The sequence below is a fragment of the Anas acuta genome, chromosome 8, assembly GCF_963932015.1.
Source record: "Anas acuta chromosome 8, bAnaAcu1.1, whole genome shotgun sequence".
NCBI classification, from domain to species: Eukaryota; Metazoa; Chordata; class Aves; order Anseriformes; family Anatidae; genus Anas; species Anas acuta.
The window spans coordinates 29,641,464-29,662,622 of record NC_088986.1 but is presented as its reverse complement, the minus strand read 5'-3'; the positions used below and the strand labels follow the sequence as shown (position 1 = coordinate 29,662,622).

The 21,159-nt window shown below is 43.8% G+C and overlaps 1 long non-coding RNA gene across 2 annotated transcripts; it reads right to left on the bottom strand.

Annotated features, from left to right (window-relative positions):
- Window positions 1-680: 680 nt before the first annotated feature.
- On the bottom strand, window positions 681-16,570 carry LOC137860559 (uncharacterized). 2 transcript variants are annotated; one of them, XR_011098998.1, is made up of 4 exons: window positions 16,237-16,570; window positions 12,953-13,134; window positions 7,799-7,979; window positions 681-5,385 (listed from the first exon to the last, which is right to left on the bottom strand). It is a non-coding gene; the product is annotated as an uncharacterized lncRNA (long non-coding RNA). The 2 variants fall into 2 exon arrangements; XR_011098999.1 differs by lacking the exon at window positions 681-5,385 and adding an exon at window positions 6,785-6,891.
- Window positions 16,571-21,159: the final 4,589 nt, after the last annotated feature.

Here is a 21,159-nt window from a genome sequence, read left to right as displayed (position 1 = left end):
TTTAAGGCCAAAAGGGACTATTAGTTCGTCTATACTCTGACCTCTTGTACCACATAGGCCACTACGTTTCACCCATGCACTAAACTCAAAGACTTCATTAGACTAAAGTATTTCTGCCTTCAGATTAAATTGTGCTCCACCGGTCAAAAAGAAAAAAGACAAAGCTGCCAGCAATACCGAAGCCCCCTGCAATAGCAAAGAATTATTGAGATGAAATATGCCCAGATCATCCCAGTAGGTGAGGCTTAAATTTAATGAGCAGTAGGACCTAGACATCTGAAGATCATACTTTGCACCAGAGCACTCATCTGCTCTTGCCCCAGGGCAATTAAGGCAGGCTTTGGGTCCCCAGCCATAAATGTCTAGTGCCACTTGACACTTCACTTGAGGTATCCTGGTGTGTCTGACTGCACAGTGGCAGCACGGACCTGTGCCCTTGGGAGGAGGGTAAACACAATACACACATGACAGTGACAAGTGGCAGTAGACCCTCCATTTTGCAGCTCATTGTGTCCCAAGGATGGGATTCAACCCCACAGTGAAGATTCAACTGCGAAGGTGCCCGACCAAAGCCTTGAAGCCTGAAATTTCATTATGCACACAGTCCTAACCCAAGAAGTGGAAACATGAAGGTAACACTGATGGCAATGCTAGCACCCCCACCAAAACTTGTGCCAGGACGCACCAACACTCACCACCCAGGCTGACCACCCGTGGGCTCCCCCAGGCTGCCCTAGCAGATGGCTTTCTGTCAGCCATACAGTGCACAGTTTAGCCAGTACTTTGCCTGCTGCAGGGCTCGCTGGGGAGGTCTCTTTCCCTCACTGCTTCCAGTGAGGAGTGATAATCTCAAATACTGACGATCTCCTAATTATGTATCCCTATCCTCTACCTCAGGCACAACACAATTGTCTTTGGCGGTTTGGTTCCCACATCTTGTAGGCTTTGATATTTTCTTTCCCTTTCTTTCACTGTCCTACTGCCATGGGTTTGCAGACTAGGCCTGTGAGAACACAAGAGCATGCCCATCTCTACTTAAGAAACACTGTTTTTTCATGGCAAACAGTCAAATTTCACAGTCTGTGAAATCCATGAGATGTGAAAATAGTGTAGTCTTGCACTGCTATCCTCTCAGAAGTGCTAAGCAGAGAGCAGCTCTCCATAGCCCCCACGGCTATGCATTTCCATAAAAGACAAGAATCGAGGCCTCACCAAGTATTAGCGTTCTTTAAATCATAGGTAAAACTAATCTGTATTCCAATTTAAAGAAAGTCTCTGAAAGGACAAAACATGCATGTTGATGGCAGAAAAAAAAAAAAAAATCATATGTCTGCTCATTGGGAAAAAAATCCAAGAATATTTAATGTGTGAAAATAGGACTCCAGTTATGCTGTTAAGAATAATGAAATCTAGGGTGCTAAGTACTCTATGTGTCGCTGTACAAGTTGAGCTGCCTGAGGCAGTTTTAATTTCTACAGCCAATTTTTCTTAAATTTTCTTTAATTTACGCACTGAAGTATCCATCACCCACGGAGGATGGGGCTGGACAGGGCAAACCCCAGGGCACTGTCTGCCCCAGCCACAGCTGGTCAAGGCAGGGATGGAGCTATGGGGCTGGGGCTGCCCCTGGGCAGCCACACATGCCTCCCCACAGGAACAGCCTCTCTGCCCATGGATGGGGCTGATATGCATCCAGACACTGCGAATCAAGACAAATCTAATTTCTTTGTGGTCTTGGGTGGGAATGCCTTGGGCAGAGAGGAGGGCAGGGAGCGCAGAGCAAAGCAGCAGGTGGGGTGGAGCTGTGCTGGCATCAGCCCTCGCCCAGGCTGTAGGACCAGTGGCTCACCCCTTCCTCCTGCTGCTTTACCTCCGCTGGGCAGGCTCAAAATGCTGCAGCCATTGCACTGAAGACCTAGGAAGGAAATACCTAGAATGTTCTCAAACTGTGAATCTAGGAACTATTTTTTTGGTTTGTTTTGTTTTGTTTTGCCATTTTTGAGTCCCTTTGGTTTAGCCTAGACGTGCCACCTAATAGCATGCAAATTGCCTGCCTCAGGACCTGCAGCCATTTCTCACCAGAGCACACGTCATGCACCTTTCTCTGGGCAAACAAGATATACTTTGATATTAACATTTTCAATAGTCTCAAAATGTAAGTAGCTTGCCATGCAATATCATGCTATTACCTTGTCGGAGCATTTCACTCCTCTTTTTTTTTTCTTTTTTTTTTTTTTTTATTCCTTGTAGCTACTTTCCTTGTCAAGAACAAGCTGAAATTAACTTGTCAAAATTATTAAATTTGAGAGGCAAACATAATCCAAAATTGGATAGACACAAACAAGTGACAGCAGCAGGAGCGTGCACTTTGGGGGACTACACAAGGCACATTTGCATTTTACTCGTGAAATATGTATTTACCTCTGCAAATCACCATGGAGCTTGCTGTAGTTTTACTTCATGGGAGTCACTGAGTTTTAGGCACACGCCGTCTGTTTGCCACTTTGTGTATCTGCCCAAACACCAGCAACCTCCTCTGCATCTGGGAATTCTTCTGGAAGCTTTTTCTTCTGGCATCCACCAGAAGGAGCAGAGATGGTGCTTGTGACATGGTGGAGACCATTCTTTTCTCTCACACACAGTCCATTGTTAATGAAATGTCCCATAAATATTTGGTTTGCCCTTAGACTGCCAGGAAAACATTATTTCAGATTTGCATAATCTTCACTGCTTGTAATCTACCACGCAGAGCTGCCACTGGCTGTGCTTGCTGCAGTACCCAGCTTAAAGGGAAATAGCTGCAGGAGAACCAGCAGGCCAGCAGTGTGTGCCGTGGGGGAACCTACAGGAACGCCCAAAGAACAAGGACTTGCGGTAGCATCTTCGTGGGGTGCACTGTGTTAGGATCGGAGGCCTCCTGGCCAGTGGAAGCAAAGGAATAAGTAAGTGTCCTTGGCTTTGTGAGGAGGCAGGCGTGCTGCCTGCGGGGCAGGTGCCATGGGCATGCTGCCTCAGGGGCGATACGCAGACGTGCCGCAGGTGTCCCCATGGTGCATGACACCAGCAGCAATGCTGAGCAGCAGGTTAACACACACCCGTGCCATCCCTGCGTGTGAGCAGGTCTTTCATTCACAGCAAACAGTGATAAATGGGCACAGCGCGGTCAGATTAATGCAGGCCTTGCTCATGAGCAGCCTCTCCTGAAAGCACCTGATATCATTTTAGACAGCTCTCAGTATTTAACAATTACAAGTCAACAAACTATTGGCTCAGCAACTGGGAAGTCCTCCCTGGCTTCCTCCCTCCTGTGTTCAGGTTTCTTCATGAATACTGCAGGTGGTTCAGGAGGACTGCAGCAGCAGCCCCAGCTGGGAAGGGCAGCACAACCTCTGCGTGGTGCAGGGTGAAGTGGGCATGTCCATATCCTTATCTCCAGGCCTCATGCTTTGCCCAAAAACTCTTCTTGGATTCGCCTATAGTCTGTGTTGAGTTGTTGAATTTAGGCACAAACCAGTATGCAAGGACAGGTTCACCACTGGCATGGTTCAACTTTCATGCATTCTTAATTTTTTTTTCAGCGTTGTATCCAAAGATGCACCTACTCCACACCCACCGTTTTCTAAAGTTGAAAACCTGACTGAAGCAGACTATGAATGTTTTTCTCTGCTTCATTGTGGGGTTCTCTCTTCTTCCCTACTCCCATCAGCAACCAGAAAATGTCTTCAAAACTTTGACAGAAAGATAAGGCACGTGAGATAGTATGTTATTCTGAATGGAGTTTCTGGAGCAGCTGAAGTTTTGAGCTCATCTACTGCTCTCTCTCTAGTTTGATTCAGAATCACATTTGTCCAAAATTTCAACCGTGATGAACTTTCCCAAAACAGAAGCAGCAAGCTGCTTCCCACCATCGCATACTTGGCCTGTATCCCGTCTATCCATATGCAGCAGATGTAAATATATTTTACTGGCACAAGCAGCTTTCTGCACATGGCATATTTCTAAGTCTTCTTTAGCATCCATGTGAAGAAATAAATTAATTTTATTGATGCACTCTGTTGCCCCAATAATGCTTCATAATGACCTATGAATGCAGGTCTTTCTTAATATGCATTGATCAATAACTCAGATAATTATGTCTCTTGTCATTTTGCTGAATTGTTAACAGTTCTCACCAAAGCTATAATCACTCCTTACAGACAACATAAGTCTTCCAGGAGCTGCATTTCGCTGGCTTCCACGTATTGTAGACCTGCACATACAGAGATTTAGTGCAGACATCAGTTGCATCGGTTAATTTTGGACATTGCCTTTTCCAGCTGTGCCCAATTATTGCAGGTAAAGCTTGAAAATTCTCCCAACATGTTAAGGACATTCAGAGATGTTTTGGAGAGCAGAATGGAGCAAATTCAGACAATATATATATATATATTTTTTCTAGTGTATAGTAATACACTGGTTAGGGAGATGGTGCTTTAATCACGGAGAAGACGACTATAAAGTCAGAATGAAGTATTCTGGATGGAGACAACTTGTCTGGTGGCAATGGAAAATCCTGCGTGTCAGCACATTCATTCTTGGCTTTGTCCCTGCTCACTGGATGTGACTCAAAGGAAACGCTGGGCTTCAGTTTCTTCATCAGCAAAATGGGGATAATATTTCCACTTATGCAAGTCACTTTAAGTGGAAAGCACTGCATTCATGCAAGATAGCATTATCGTGCCAGTACACCGCAGAGTTTTTCACTTTCTGCCTGGAACATTTCATACAAATCCCTCCACATATGGAGCAGAACAAGGATTGCAGACTGCAGAAAATGTGATTTTTAGGGAGCTGACAGCGCCACTTACATTTCTGCATTTTCGCATTTCAAGTACAGCTAGGCTTGGCAATGAAATTCGCCATCATCTGGTGGCTGTTCTGAACCAGGCTGACCACTGGGTGTTTCCTGGCTGGGGTCGGGCAGCCCCACAGCCCTGGCTGCAGGGCAGGGCCAGCACGTGCCAAGCACCTTGTGCCTTGCCAGCAGGGCTCGGGGGATTAGCGCTTTGGTCCCCCACAGCCAGCACCCTGCAGCCTCTCAACGCCGCTCCATCACAGCTGGAGGCAAGGGCAGCTCTAACACCTTGCTGCTTCGCCACAACAACGTGGTGAGAGCGTGGCTGTGGCCCTGTTGCAGACTGCCCTACAGGCCCCACTGTGGCCGTCACAGCCTAGCCTGCCCATCACTGCCAGCACCGAGCCCAGCCCTGCCTCGCATCCTGCTGTGCCCGCCTGGCCCCGCGTGCAGTGCCCGACTCCAGTCAGAGGGCTGGTGGGCGTGGGGCTCTGCTCTCCCTCCTCCCCGAGCCAGAATGGGGCTGCAGACATGCACCATACGTTGCATGGCTATCAAAGAAAGATGAATGATATTTTAATTACTGTATTTATCTCAGAGAACACAATGATTAGGTTTTTTGATGAAAATAAATGTAATAAAGGCTAACGGACTTTTGGTAGCAGAGCCATTAAATGCTCCATCTAAATACGGTCTAGATATCTGGGGTGCAATTAGGCTACCGCGCTGAGTGCTTCTCAGTGTAAGTGTGCGGATGCACTCTAACCTGAATCTAATTCTGCGCAAAGGCCAAAGCAGAGGAGCACTATTTGTGTTGTAATGATTTAGTAGAAACGGGCAACATTACATTTCTAATCCCTTTTGGTCAATGAGCACGTTAGGACTTTCAGTGCATGCTACTCAAGACCTAATTGCTTTTAGCAAGTCCTGCACAGAAGATGCATCATCACGACAAATGCAGGGCTCGTCTGTGGAGAAGTCAGATGCAGAGCAAAGCGGTGGCTATCAGGACGATGTGACACATGATACAGGAGCTTTTGTAGCTAACTGCAGAAGTCACACACGGCTATTAGGCCGCCACTTGTAAAAACAGAGCTGAACAAATAATTCAAAATGAATAATTTATTTGATTAATTTTGTCTCTCTCTGCTCAGGGAATATATATAAGTCAATCACACCATCTTGGATTTATTTGTTATTCAAATATATTCAGCAACTTTCTTTTCACTATATTTTTTTACTCTATGGATTAATCAGAATATTTAAAATTAAAAATACACTGTTTTCCTGTGATTGGCCAGACGTGCCACATGACACTAGTTTTGTTCTGCGAGCAGCTGAGCATGCCAGCACTTCTGGAGTAATCCTTATGCATGCAAAATTGAAAATTCAGTTTTGACAAATATTTGCATGTGCATCTTTGGAATTCACTTTCTGCCAAGAAAACTGTCAGCAAAACTCAGCACCTCTTAAATTTGTAAAATGTGAGAACTAAAACATGCATTTTAACATTTGCATTTTTTTTTTTTTTAACTTTTATCTGGAAGTTTTAGAAGAATATAGTTGCCCTTAAAGGATGCAGCGTTGCCAATTAGGATCGCGTTATGGTTTTGAATCACTGGTCTTACAATTGCTTGGTTCTGTCAGCAGACTGTTGTCCTAAAAGCAGATAGTTTTCTAAATGGGCAAATGCTACATGCATTGCATGGAAGCTTTCAAAAGTCAAGTGGTTTTGCCCTGATGGATATGTGCATCGTTCCTGCATTAAATATTCCCTCAATTATTGAACAGTTCTTGTTCCATTGTTAGGAAAAAATGGATTTGAGAACAACTCAGTGAATGCATACACGATGATGTTAGCATCTAACGTGGCTAAAGGGAAAAAGCCAATTCACCAGAGAAAATTTTCCTCTCGACTTTTTGATTTACTACGAGCAGCTGCTGGAGGAGCACTCGTTACCTGACGCGTGGTTTCATCCAGAGCCCCTTGTCAGGGATCATCCGCTGTTCGTGTTCCCAGGAACCTCCTGCGCTGTCTCTGACCTTGTTCCCCATGGCTGTGAATATACACGTGCCCAGCTAGGTTCTTGAGATAGCAATTGCCCACCATGCGTAATACATACGGGGCCGGCATGTGTATGCGCTTGCCTGACTGAGAACCAGTATGTCTGACTGCAGGATTTATGTCTTAATATATCCTTAAAGCAGCCTCCTAGTGTTCACAGGTAAGTACATGCATTAAAAAAAAAAATTAGGGTCTGTCTGATCTCCAGTACCTCTGTCCTGCTGCTGACTCAGGGTGGGAATGAAGCAGAATACGTCCCTACCCACATGTGGCAGAACTACTGGGTTGGAAGCTCTTCCTCTACCAGCTATAGGGCCTGTGGGAGCCCACAGCAGAGCTCGGCCCAGCCACCACTACCCTGGCTGCACACAGACATGGCACGAGGACCTGCATGCACCAGGACTCTGTGAAGTAGCAACAGCCAAAAAAAAAAGCCCAGGCAGAGGGAGGGATATCTGTGAAAGACCATAAGCACAACTACACATCCATGGCGTATGGTGGGCTATTAACCCATTGAGCAAACAGTTAACCCATTGAGCAAACAGGTGCTTCAGTTGCCAAGCAGGATGACTTAAATGGCTTAATTTACACATCACAGCAAGCTTTTCCTAGCACAAATTAATAAATTTGCATAGGTTCTTAAAATAATCAGGTAGAAGCTACAAATACTTCCAGCAGAGCTGCGCAGGCAGGAGAGGTATGGGCCGCCTCCCAGGGAGCCTGACCTCACGAGGGTACCAAACCAGTGGCACCCAACAGAGGCTAACAACATTTCACGGAAGCATCCTGGCACTCAGGGGCTCCTCTAAACCCCAGCAAAACCCAGATGCCACCATGTTATCCCCGCAACTTCCCCTCATTTCCATGCCCCCATGTATACAGCTGCAGCACGGACTGACCTCTGGTACTTGAGGAAGGGCCTTGCACCCCCGTGGACATCCTGCGGCTTCTACTGGGTCGAGAAGGCCTGGGGCACTTCAGCAGCCTGGTCCCAGCACCTTCACTGGTTCTGCATGCCCACGCAGTGTGCTCAGGTCTGGCCACGGGCACTCCACTTGGTCCAGTTGGCAGCAGCCAGCTCTGAAGGTATCAACATCAAACAAGATTGAGAAGGAATACTTGTGTGCTTGCAGCTGTGCAATGACTAGGGGCATGGAAGTTAATTTTTTAAACAGATCCTTCTCTGCTAAATTAAAAAGCAACGTTTGTAAGCAGAGAGGATGGAAAAAAACGTGGGTGTTTGTGCAAAATCCTAAAGAAGCATCAGGCAGGGCCCTGCTGGTTTTCGTGCAGAAGCAGGGTTGGATGCCTGCCCGGGGTACATGGGGCCAGTGCCACCCCGGCTTGCTCTCTCCTGTTTTTCCCAGTGCATGTCACAGCACTAGGTCATCACCAGGTGCTTCAGGAGGACCATGAGCATCCCCTCACCTAAGCATAGCGCAAGGTTGCCTCTGAACCCCAGGGACACCTTTTCTTCCCTGACTGAGCTATGGTTAACAGACCACCGCTGGCATCTAGAAATGATGAAAGAATTAGTGGATAGGGAAAAGAAGCCCCTATGTTAATCATTTCCTAGCAAGGTGCAATCCTGCTGTCCCTCCTTTCTTTACATTTCTCATACTTAATTTGTTTTTCATTTGATTTTTATTTTTAATATTTATTACTTGTGGTTGAACGTTGGGTTATAGCGTGTCAAACTTGACAAAACTTCAAGCAGAGGGAATGATAAAAAGTATCTTGAAAATCATATTTGCCCCTTAATAATTTAATTCTGTAGAAAGGGAAATCAAAGCATCACAAATTGATTGCTGTGAAACAAATTACAATTATTTCCACACATCCAAATAAATCTACTAATTTTAGGCATCTGACTTCAGGCATTAGATGGAATATGCAAATGCACATGTTGAAATGATGGCCGTGTCTCTAGAGCTGCTCACTGATTTCTCTGTTCTTACTAGATGCTCAATAGTTTCAGACTGCTATTGAGGCACACAGTAAATTAGCTGCTCTTAAGCATAGCCTGTTAAAAATATTAAAAAGCATGGCTGTAAAATACAGCTGACGGTTTTAGGCATCCAACACTGGCTCTTCTTTTCCAGAACACAGACTCCAGTGTCCACTGCTGCTCTTCCCAAACCTGCCCCCAATTAGGTCGTTCTGTTCCAGCAGCCATTAGCTGGAGCCCTCTGCTTTGCCTTTTAGAAAGAGAACAGCATGTGATGAAATGTCCCTGTTGAACACAAGTTTTCCACACGTATTCTACGAAGTGTACTTGTTCAGCTGTCACACTGCTTCACATAAGAGAAGTCATCTGATATTGTTACTGACATACTAGTCTAGTGTGGCATTTAATATTAGGCTTTATATAACTCACAGGGATAGCAGAGCAAACTCAGGTAATCAAAATAAATGAAGACAGGCTGAATAATGCATTTGTTAAATCTAAATAACATACAGTGGACACCTTTAAAGTGTTTTCCAGGAAAATGTGACTCAGGTACATTATTGATTGAGAAGATAAAGACAGGTGTTTTCAATTCCTGTATTATGGAAGCAGAGAGGACTTTGATAATGTAACAATCATCTTTTGTTATTTCGCTGCAGTCCAATACAGCTAGAATCAATTTTTCATTGTACTCATTTACGGGAAAAGGGGATAATGGCAAGGACAACACAGCTTTAATAGAAAGAATAAGTCATGATTTAATTCAGATGTTGTACTACAGCTACAAGTTGGAAGATATATTTGTATATAAGGAAACAGTACAAAGGAGTCTGCATGCTTTCGAATAGAAGTCATGGCTCTGCATTTCTATTTATTGGTAGTTAGGTGGAATGATGCAGCATTATCCTGACAGCAATAGGAAGCAAGAACCTTTTAAAGTGGAAAAAGATAGCTGTAGGATTATGAGCAATCTTTATAGAAAAATAAAATAAAAAGCAATAGTAAAAGGGCACTTTTGGGTCTTCATTAATATTTGTATTTAAGTAAAAATGACAAGCAGAAAAATCTAAAGAAAGGCTAAGTTCACAATCAATGTAATGTTTTTCTGCACAATTGAGATCTTTCACAAATATCTCAGGCATTTTTGAAAAAATTTGTTCTCATGGAAAGTACTCAGGATGATGATAAAATAATGATTTTTTTTTTCCTGGCAAAATAGATTGCTTCATGACTTCTTGAATGAAACACAAATCTAAGAGTGATAGTGTTTGAGGCTGGATTAGTCTCCTGGGGTTGCATCCAGTGTATGAAATTTCATAGCTTTTCCAAGGAGTTCAATAGTGCTCTTCTCTGTGGCAAGATGCTGCTGAATGACCCCTGAAAAAACACCCTACAGACTGAGCTTCAGAAATGTTATTGCTGAAAGCTGCCAGGAGTTAATTTAGCCCAGGTACAGCCCAGAAATATTCTGCATGGCACACTTCTGAGCAGTACTCATTAAGCCAGCCTAAATCTGACTTTCATCACCTACTTTGGAACAAATCAGGATTCAAACTCAGATTTTAGACCTGGTTTCTATGTCTGTAATAGACCTGCAACTAAATCTCAGCCTCGCTTTTTAAAAAGCATTTTCTATGGGAAAGTGGACAAAAGGGGTAAAATCCTTCCCTAATCCTAAACTCTCTGTATATCTGAGTCCACATTCCCCTCTGAGGAGCAAAGAGGAAATGAAAAGAATAAAATAAGAAAAATCAGTGAGGTTTTAAACCTTTCCACTGCGGCAGCAGTCACCTCCCCCCAGCCCTTCCCAGCCCCTTTGTAAGCTGTTGAGAGGAACCAGGCTCATCTGCATCTCAGCTAGGGCAGCTCAGGGAGGCATTTCCAGCCCCAGGAGGACACCTGGGATGTACACCAGAAACCCTGCATCGGCTCTGTATGGCCCCTGCCATGCTGGGAGACATCTGGCCAGTCCCTGTGCCCCTGCCAAAGGAGTCTCTGTCTGGGTGTGGGGAGCTCAGGGCTCTGGTCACTGGAAACCCTGGTGTTGCTGTAGGACCCAGGAAATGGCCAACAGAAATGCTCAACTACATGCAGAAGGTGCAACATGAGAGAGTCTGGGAGAGGCATGGATGTGCTGCCAGGGAGAGCTGTTCCAGCTCAGGGGGCACTGTGCTGCAAGCACTCAGGATCCCAAATATAACAAGGCAGGGTTTAAGTTACAGTTTTGCCTTAAAACTCCTAATATTTATGAGCAATCTCAAAGCATAGTTTATATTTTCTTTATGCTGCTATTTTCTCAGCCAGCAGGCTTCCCATTCCTCTCCCCAGCTGTGGGGTAGGTGCTGTGCAAAGCCCTGGCCTCTGGGGCCCACCTGCACCCAGCCAGTCCAAAGGTGCCAGAAATCTCCTAGAATGGCAAGGTCCTCAAAACCTTTGAGCCCGGTACTGGTGACTGCAGACCTGCTATATGCCTGCTGTAGAGGGAGGTTAGGTGAGTGGTGGCTGGTGTCTCTGCCTTGTGTTCACAGCCACTGAGGCTGCTGCCATGGAAAGAGGAGCTATCTGATCAGGTTTCCCCTGGGCTGAGAAGGACCGTGTCAGTGGTGCTTTATGAGAGGACAAAAACAGTCTCACTGCTTGTCCCTGAACCCACAGGATCCCAAGGCCAGGATCTCTGGCCCTGTACCTACCAGTGGTGCTAGACGAAGAACAAGGGTGGCATATCCACCACCTTTTCCTCACTATCTCAGTGCATGGGTGGCTGTCTCCCCGCCGCACAGCTATGGGGACAGACAACTAGCTTCTCTTCACATGACCTTTTCAGGGTCCTGAGACATTTGAAGGAACGAGCTCTTGCTCACTGCCTGTCTAGCAGCTACAATATCACCTGACAATGATGTATGACCTCTTACATATGTGATATGTGCCTTTTAATAGAATGGAAAACCCTCTCTTCATCTTCATTAGATGGGAAATTCACCACTAGCATTCACCACTTCCCTATCCTTGAAGGTAGATCTGCCTTCATAGGTAAAGTTCATCTCCTCTTCACTCCCTTTCCATCTGTCTTTCCTCCCCACCCCCTTTATTTTTCTATTACATCTCATGTATTTTTCTCCTAGTTAAAGGTTTCCTGATACCAATGCCTACTGTTTAGTTTAGAATTACATGGTCCAGGCAGGAATTCCCCACAGAAAAAGATCTTTGTTAGTGGGGAGGTGGTGGCATTCAGGTTGTACTGATAAGTCACAATTCAGAGATTTCTCTTAACCCTTGCTTTAAAGGAAGTATCTAACCAGTTCTGATCTAGCAAGCATGTGAGCAGGGTGAAAGCCACACCCTTTCAAACACTGCTCAGAGCTTCCAAAACGCCCTGTACAACTTCATGCCTGTACAACTAAGGAGAGTTGATGTTGAGAGGAAACTTAACATTGCAATAAGAAGATAAAGTAAAATAATTAGCAAACCTTTCATAACTTGGTTCTGTGCCACTGCAAGTGCAGTCTCTGATCTGAAGCATGTCAACAGGCACACTTTTAAGCTAGAAAGAATCAAAGATTGACTTCCTTACATGTATAGGTGTTTCAATTTCCTGGCAAGAAAATAAAACTGATACAAAGCACACAAAGGACCCCAATATCAGTGAGAATGTCACTGGTAGTGCAATGCATTATAGAAGATCATTGCAACAAATCAAGTTCCTAAGCGTGACTTTCCCTTTCATGCAGAGAATGGACTAATTCGTTCCCCAAACAATGGAAAATTTCGCGGAGGCTCTGGAACAGATTGCTCTGCTTGCTCCATTACTCACAGATCAGCTTGCCACATTCAGCAACAAAGGCAAGGGCTAAACTCTTATTTGTTGTCCTCAATTTATGAAAAAATAATCTAGTTCATAGGCAATGAGGTGCTTCAAGAACTTGCTGAAGTGAAAGCATCTCTCCATCAGCACAGATTAAGCTTCAATATGACTCGCATGATCTGTGCACTACTATTTTATGCTGTGTTGATTCATCTGAGGAGTAATTGTGAAGACTTTATTGGATTTCCTTTGTTGCTAGAAAGAGAAAAACAAACAAACAAAAAAAACCTGAGCTGACTGTACCTTGGCTGAAGTTGCAGATCTCAGCAGGACATGGCCATCACAATTTTGGATAGGGCTGTTGTATGACATGATATCAGTAGTCCAATGACATGGTCCTGGGTCATGGCATTTCCTTGCATCCATGGAATACTCATTTTTCATAAATTTTTGACTGCCACCACTTGGCGCTAGTGGACCATCATCTGGACATGCAAAAGGAAATAGAACTTATCATACATAATTCAGTACTATCGGCATCCAGCACCGGTGCTTTCCAACTGTGAGATTTAGGAAACCCTCAAAAGGTCAGTGAGCGGCTTGGAGCTGCCTAAAACTGCAAGTGAAGTATCTCCAAAGCCTGGCACACGTAGGTCCCACAGGGCTCGGTGTTCAACCAGTTCCCACCATAGAATCTCCCAGCCAGGCAGTGTGCACACAACAGCCGCTGTTCTGCCAGGAGAGCCCACAACAGCCACCCATGCCAAAGGGATTTCTTTCATGATACCATTCACAGGGTGAGCTTTCAGGCTCCCAACATGCTGCTCCCTCTGAATTGTTTCAATGGCACTAGCAAGACTGCAAAAGATCAGCCACGAGACATTGCCAATTGTCGTTTCCACAAATCAGTTTAGTGAAACTTGGTGCCTAGGAAAGGCAAAACACGTAAGGAGATCATTCTGCAACCTGCTTAGGAAATAGACATAGAAAAACTGGATGCCCACTTTGATCATAAAATAAATCTTCCAGAGACAAGTTCTGAGGATCTTAATCGTATTGAGTAGAGCACAGTCCCAGGAAAAATCCCATGGTAATCCATGTTTTTATTCAGAACGTTTTCATTGTTAATACATCAGATTTTGCTTTTATCTGATTTATGCTCAGTGATTATAACAAATAGTGTTTGCATACAAAAGAACAAGAAAGAAGTGCTACAGTTACCAGAGGACGGATGGAGGATAGCTGGCTAGATGTTTGCATTGGTAAATAGTATTCAGTGTAATTGTTTTTAAAAGCATTCAGGTGCATCTTGTTTTGCTTCCATATGACTAAAAAGGAAGAAACTGATTTGCAGCTTGGGATTTGAAATAGCTGATAAAAAGCCAGAAAATCATTTCTTATAAAGTACTTGTTCAGCAGCTGCAGCATCATGCTGCAACCTGTTGGGCAAATGCCAGGCTACCCGTTTAATGTCTGGAGATTGATAGCCATTAGGAATCTGATGAGTGACAGACTGAGAAGGTACACACAGTGCCTGGACCTCAGACAGGCCTAGGGATAAGATCCTTAAAAAAAAAAGAAAAAAGTGTATCTTTAATTTAATTTAAGACTGATCAGCAGTCTTTGTTGTTCATTTGTTATTTTTGGACCTGAAGGCAGTCTGGTGAATGGCCACTGATAGCTTTCTTGAAACAAAACCTGTTCTTTGTCTCCAATGAATTCTTGACAAAGTCCTGTTTGAGATATCCAGAGAACCTGGAACATCCAGGTCGTGTGATAATCCCATGTAATCCAAGCAGCTAACTCCTTTCCTTTCTCCTGCACATCCTAGCCACAACTCCCTGCTCAACAACACGCAGGATGTGTTCGGCACCAGGACTAAAGCACATTCACTTTCTGTGCCCTGCTCTCAGGGTCCAGAAGCCTTCCTCCTCACCAGCAGCTCCCCCTCAGATCCGCACGTGACAGCCTTGCAGGCTCCTGCAGCACCAGCCCAGGCTGCTGCCATCCCTCTGGACAGACAGACCTGTTCCACATCCCTCTCCCTACCTCTTGCATTGGCAGCATCCCTACTATATATCCTGCACAGGACAAAACAGATGCTACCTCTTCCTCATGGTTGGGATGAAGAGGATACTCAAAGTGCAGTCAGTCACTTTGTGTAAGTGCCTTTTTGGGGAGACTGGTCTCCCAGGGGTGTAGTGGAAAGGCTCCTTCTTTACCTGGTCCAAATTGCTTTGCAGAAGAACTCACATCTCATGTCTGACTCTACAGGGAGCCCAAGGAAACAACTATTTTAGGCTTGAGCACAGTCCTTGCATGAATGAGCTCAACCGCAGGCTTCCTGCTCAGTAGGGGTATGTGGCAAAATGAATATGACCATGCACAGGAAGGCAAGTCCACAGCAGTGGTAGATGCACTGTCTCAGGTCATAGCGCAAGGGTGTCAAGTCATCAGCAAGGAGCAGCCAAAACCCGTAAGTGCATCCCATACACACCCCATTGCCTGCACTACTGGGCGGCTCCTCGCTCAGCTGCAGAAAGCTTACAGGCACTAAGCCAACCCAGGTGCTGTTGCACTTTGGATTTATTGTACAGACACAAGCCTGATGCTGGTTCACAGGAACCCTGTGCCTGCCCTGAAGAAAGATGTGGGTGGGAGACTTCACAGCATTTTGCATCTGGAGCTTCGCCTCAGTGTTACTAATACAAAAAGTATGTATCGCAAGGAAGTAAAACAGATGGCTTTGAGGTTTTACACACACAGAGCAGCTTGGGTGAAAATCTGATTTAAAATGACTACCTAAAGTCTCGGTACCTCTGGATTTTTCTTCTGGAGAGCTCCTACACTATTTTATTAGAAAAAGCAGCCCAGGAGAAGCTGCTCAACCTTGCTGGCATTAACTCATGCTTTGCTCCCCTAATCTTTTTGTCTTCAGTTTTGTCAAATAACAGGGATGCAGGGAGAGATGGAGAATTCTAGCCTAAAAGCCAGTTTCCTCTGTTACAGCAAGTGATATCCCTAAGGTCAAGGATTGTCTGAATCAATAATGTACCAATCTCAGTAGCCCCATTTAAATGGTGAGTCAGTTCACATAATCCAGCCACATGTCAACTGAAAAATAATGGTTTTGCAAACACTTTGCAGCCATCCATTTTTTAGATCTTAGTAGTAGTAAATTATTGGATATCAGTCCATTGTTGCAACTATATATCTTTATGCAATAGCAATTTTTCTTATACTTTTCTCATGCTCAGTTGCTTATTGAGTATTTTTATATACCCTATATTTATTTTCAACTACAATATAAAAATATTCACTGGAATTTTTCTATCTACAGCAATTTTAAGTGACTTAGTCCAACCAGAGTTTACAAGTGCATTTCTCAGGCAGTAACAGCTGCTACAAAGCATTTGGCTGCCCCACTATTTCAGAGCACACAATGACTTACCCTGGTCAAATAATAGCTTAGGAACTACCTTTGCCTCCGGAGCCAACTGCGTTTAACCAGGCTGTCCTTGTACATTGGTTAAAAGAAACAAAAGTTCATATACTGACATTTTCTACTGGAGAAAAAGAAATCTTACTCCATACTGCATCCCCTCGGTACCAAGAGCAGCCGAGGCAGCTGGCTGCTGGGACACACAAGGAGCAGGAGCCCTGGCAGCATCCCATGGTGAGACCAGGGGCAAGGGGTCCCAGGCAGTGTCCCCTGCCTGATAGAGCACATCCTGCCCCTGGCAGCAGGAGGGGACAAACCCCACCTGAGACCAGCCAGTGCCTGCCCCATGCTGTGCTGCAGCAGGACAGCCCCACATGGGGCACTAATATGGTTGCAGCTCCCACAGCAGCTCTGGGACACAGCACAGATACCAGTGCAGGAAGCTTTAAAACCTCTCAGGGGAGGAGCAAATCAGTAGTGCCTGGGGAGGAAAACCCTCATTAAGAGATTTGGCAGGTGAATCTCTTTGTACAGAAGTGGATGAACTCCACCTGGTGCACTAGAATGCTACAAAAAAAAAAAAAGTAAGCTAAATTAAAGGCACCAAAAATGTCTAAAGCAGTACAAAAAAATCCTCTGGTTTAAGGATATAGAGATTATGCAAAACTACTTTTTAAACTTCTTGTTTTAAGTTTTCATTGGGATTGCACGGGAGATACTGCCAATATTTCACCCATATTTGTGGCTCATGCAAACACAGTCAGTGAACAGAAAACAATGCAGTAACAGCCTTTTTCTGGTACATAGTAACTATGCGTAGTACGCATTTAAGGATTTGCTCTAAGGTTATTCTGGAAAACACAGGTGAATACGTAACAGCACTGCTGCTCTGTGCGCAGACACGACACTGCAGCACAGAAAACCCCGCATGCGGGATGGAGCAACTCAGACCCTGAAGTCGTCTCTAACCAACGCGTGGCATCAAGCAGACAATGTGCTGTCCCCGCATCACTCACCAAGCAGCTTGTGGTCAGAGCAGCCTGGGGGGCAAAGCAGCTCAGCGTGGCCTTGGGGCATGAGCATTCACCTCTCTGAGGAGCAAAAGGCTGATCAGGGACAAACCACCTTGCACATGAGGCTTCTTATGAGGGCAAGCTTTCCGTGGGTACCAGGTACATGACAGCACGCTTCCTACTTTGAGTTAAAGGAAAATCAGATCCCATCTTATAGATGAAGTATTTTGGCCATCAACCACAAGGGGCTTTAAACCGGGAAAAAACATAAGGCAGTACCAGCTGTTAAAATATTACCAGAAGAAAGAACAACATTGCAATAAATGTTATAAAGCACATGACATCTGAAGTGCTGTTTTCTTTTTACATGGACTGTCTCATCAGTTTTATGCGAAATAGCAAGTTAAACTAATACTGCAGGTTTTGTTTGTTTGTTTGTTTGTTTTTTCCTAAATTACTGATTTTACAGGAACACGAAACCTCATGGGAAAGTCAATGCACAAGTTCTGCCTCCCTGTTGAAACTTGCCAGCAATATATTGTGACAATGTCTCCCACAGATGGATACCAAAACTGACATTAAATACAATGCAGGGCTTGACTAATGCTAGGTGAACTTGACACAAACATCAGACCAGGAGGATTTTCAAAGTTGTGCAGGCTAATCAAAATTTGCTGGGAATGTTTAGTTTTTAACATGGATATCAGTAAGCATGTGTTGCACTTGTGCCACAGCTGGGTTCCTGCTGTCCTGATTTCCTGCTTATCTCCAGCTTCTTTATATCCCAGACATTATGAGCTACTAGCTAAAACTATATTCTTACCTCTCAATTAGCTGCTGTGGGAATGGCTATTCCAAGTTAAATTTAATCTTGATTAAAAGTCCTCCTCCTCTTTTTTATTTTTTTTCCTTTGGTCTGAGGTTCTTCTTGAAAGAAGGACACAGGCAATAGAAATGAAGGGCAGCAAAGCCCCAGGCTGGGAGGTGCAGCCTCCACTCCTCCTGCCCAGGCACTGGTCCTTAGCTCCACTGGTGTCAATACCAACCTTGCTGGCGATGGTGGAGGAGTTGTGGTTGGACTTTGACAGTTTTCCATAGCTCCCCTAGAGGGTCCTATAGCTTCATAATGGTCAGAAGTGCTTGATGTTGCATTGAATTTCTGGAGACATGAAAGACCTTTGGTTTTCAAATATGTCTACTTGAAAACAAAACAAAACCCTACTTCTCTCCCTTCCCCCAGTAATGTGCATCAAAATTGAAGGGGACAACTGAGGATGCAGGGCTGGCTGGCTCTGATTGTAGGCTGGGGAGGCTCATTGCAGAGTATGAGGCCATGAAGCTCGTTGTATGGATTGACACCTTGCAATCCCACTCTGCTTTTCCAAAAACTTCTTTCCTATAAAACAAACTTGTAAATATATTCAGAGTAAAGAGCCATACCAATTTCATATTGTAATTTATACTTGCATTTATGTGAGTGTATGTATATTTATGCCTTTGTTAGTATTTTATCTTGCCATCACTTAAAGATTGTGAAGATGAAATAGTCATTATTTTTTCCACAAGTATTTCTGTATGGAGTAGTGTGGTGAGATGTAGGACTTGAGGCAGAGAAAGAACATTCTGCACTGATCACCGAATGCATACAAATGCATTTGAAAACAGGATGAGTTTCATGGTTTTGGAAACAGATCTCTGAAGATGATTCCTGTTAGAAACTGTTAGATGAAAATGCCCCATTGCTGCTTTGTTTTCTGTCTGCTGCTTTAAATTAACACTTTGAAAAAAAAATATGTATTGTAGCTCTATCTTATTAATGTTTGAGTAACAGAACACACACAGTTTTTGAGCTGGCCTATGTACAGAATTTCAAGAACAAAAGAAATCACTTGAGGATAAAGTCATATGTGCTGAATTCCAGCTCTTCAGAAGGATGAGTGGTGGTAGGAACACTTTCTTATTTAAAACAACAAATGACAAATCCTGATCTTCTCTAACACCCTGGTAACTAAACTAGGGACTAACATCATCAATAGGAACCTGAACAGAAAGAATAAGTGCCTAGCCCAAGGTCACAAAAGCAGGGTGAGGAATTCAGCCTCGTGACTTGAGACTGTAAGCCAGCTATTTACTTAAGAGTGATATTTTCTTCCTCCCTCTCAGCTAAAAACATCCATGTACAATGTGAAATGTTAGCATCCTTAGTGGCTGGGCCACTTTTCTGTCCTTTAGGGCATGGGAAGCTTTTAGCTTCTTTCTCCTGATTTCTAAGGCACATTGAAACATTACAGGCTCACAATTAAATTTTAAAATAAAAATATGAAGTTGCCTCAGTCTTTTTTTTTTTTTTTTAAACAAAAACAAAAGCAAACTAGATTCCATCCTCTACAGGACTGCCCTGCCAAGAATGGAAATGTCATTGAAAACACCACCACCTATTCTAAACTCCACATGGTATAGATTATTTAATGAAGTCTTGCTGCTTTATCAATAATAAGAACCGTTGTGGAGAACAGTATAGTAAGAATTTACAATTCTCTTCCTTACAGGCTGCATGATATCATGATGTCCCACAGCTTCTCAGAAGCTACCCACATCACTTTATCTCTGCATCACTCTGAGAAAAAGACAACAGTTTGATGTTTGCTACTTGGGTATCTTGAGTTGTCTACTTCTTCAGCAAGACAAAACTGAAGACAAGCACATTTCACATGAGCTTCATGCTCTACAAGGAATGAAAGGTCAAAGGGTAGCAGGCAAAAGCTATTTGCCATTCAGTTCTAATTTCCCTCATAAATTATTAAGCCATCCCTTATGCATTTCCATCTTTGATAGTCTTGTGGTATGAAGTGTAAGTCAATGGATAAGCTAATTGCAATAAGCAGAAGTGGTATTTAATGCACTGGACACTTTCAATAGCAAAGTAGTTCTAATTAGTGTTTCTAACTGATGTGACAGCAGTTTACAGAGCGCCAAAATAGTTCCTCATTTGTCAAGTGGGTCTGAAGCTTATGGCAGCTTTCTGATCATCTCCCTTGCCGCAGGACCTGAAAGCACCTTCAAAAAGCTTTCTCTCATTGATCTTTAGTCAGATGCTGACTGAAAGGCACACAGCTTTGCCAGAAAGAAGATAGATAGATGCTGCACCAGCATGAAAATGTCACTTGCTTAATGAAAAAGGGTATCTGCCCATAACCTCTCTGCATGCGTGTATGTGCACACACATGCACATACGCAAGCCCAAACCCAAAGAAACTACAAAAAGGCATTTTCATTAAGCAGCTGACTGCGTGTGAAGTACTGTCTGTAAAAGCCTGTCACACCAGGCACAACATGCATGTACACAATCGTGTATCTATGCACAAATGATCACACAGACCGTGGCTGAAATGCAGACATTTAAAAAGGTGCATTAAGCTCTTCCCTCTAGACTTTTGATGGAGTATTAGGCATGCAGTGCATCAGATGAACTACACCATTAGTTTCAAAATGTCAGAATTTACTTTCCTTGTCTATGATTTTTCTTCTAATATATCGATAGTTCAGCTATCCTGCTGTTCTCTAAGGGCTGAGGGAGTAAATGATGGTGTGTCAAATAAAGAGCAAGTATTTGCCGTATCTAGTGTCAAGAAAGTTCAGAACAGTTTTCCCTTTGTTACACTTGTTTTATAGCCATCATTAAATAATTAAATATTGTGGTTAGTTATGGGATAAACTATGACATTTTCCTATGCATTGCAGACAACACTCAAAAAGGCCCTAAAAGCCTTTGAGACTGAAGGGGGACTTCTGAAAAGTGTTTGTAAATCCACTGCCAAATAGGTCTGTCAAAAGCCACTCTTGTAGTGAAATATGTGCTCTAGATACCAGGAGCTGTGCTGGTGCAGTAAAACCACAATTTTTTGGTGGCACCATATGTGAACCATAAACTTACTCAGATACTAGAAATCCACCACTTTTCTAAAATATATGTTCCAGAAATCTCCCAATTCCTGAAAATGAGAAGGGGACATGCAAAGAATTGGGGCTGATCATTTCTCCGGTGCCTGTACTGG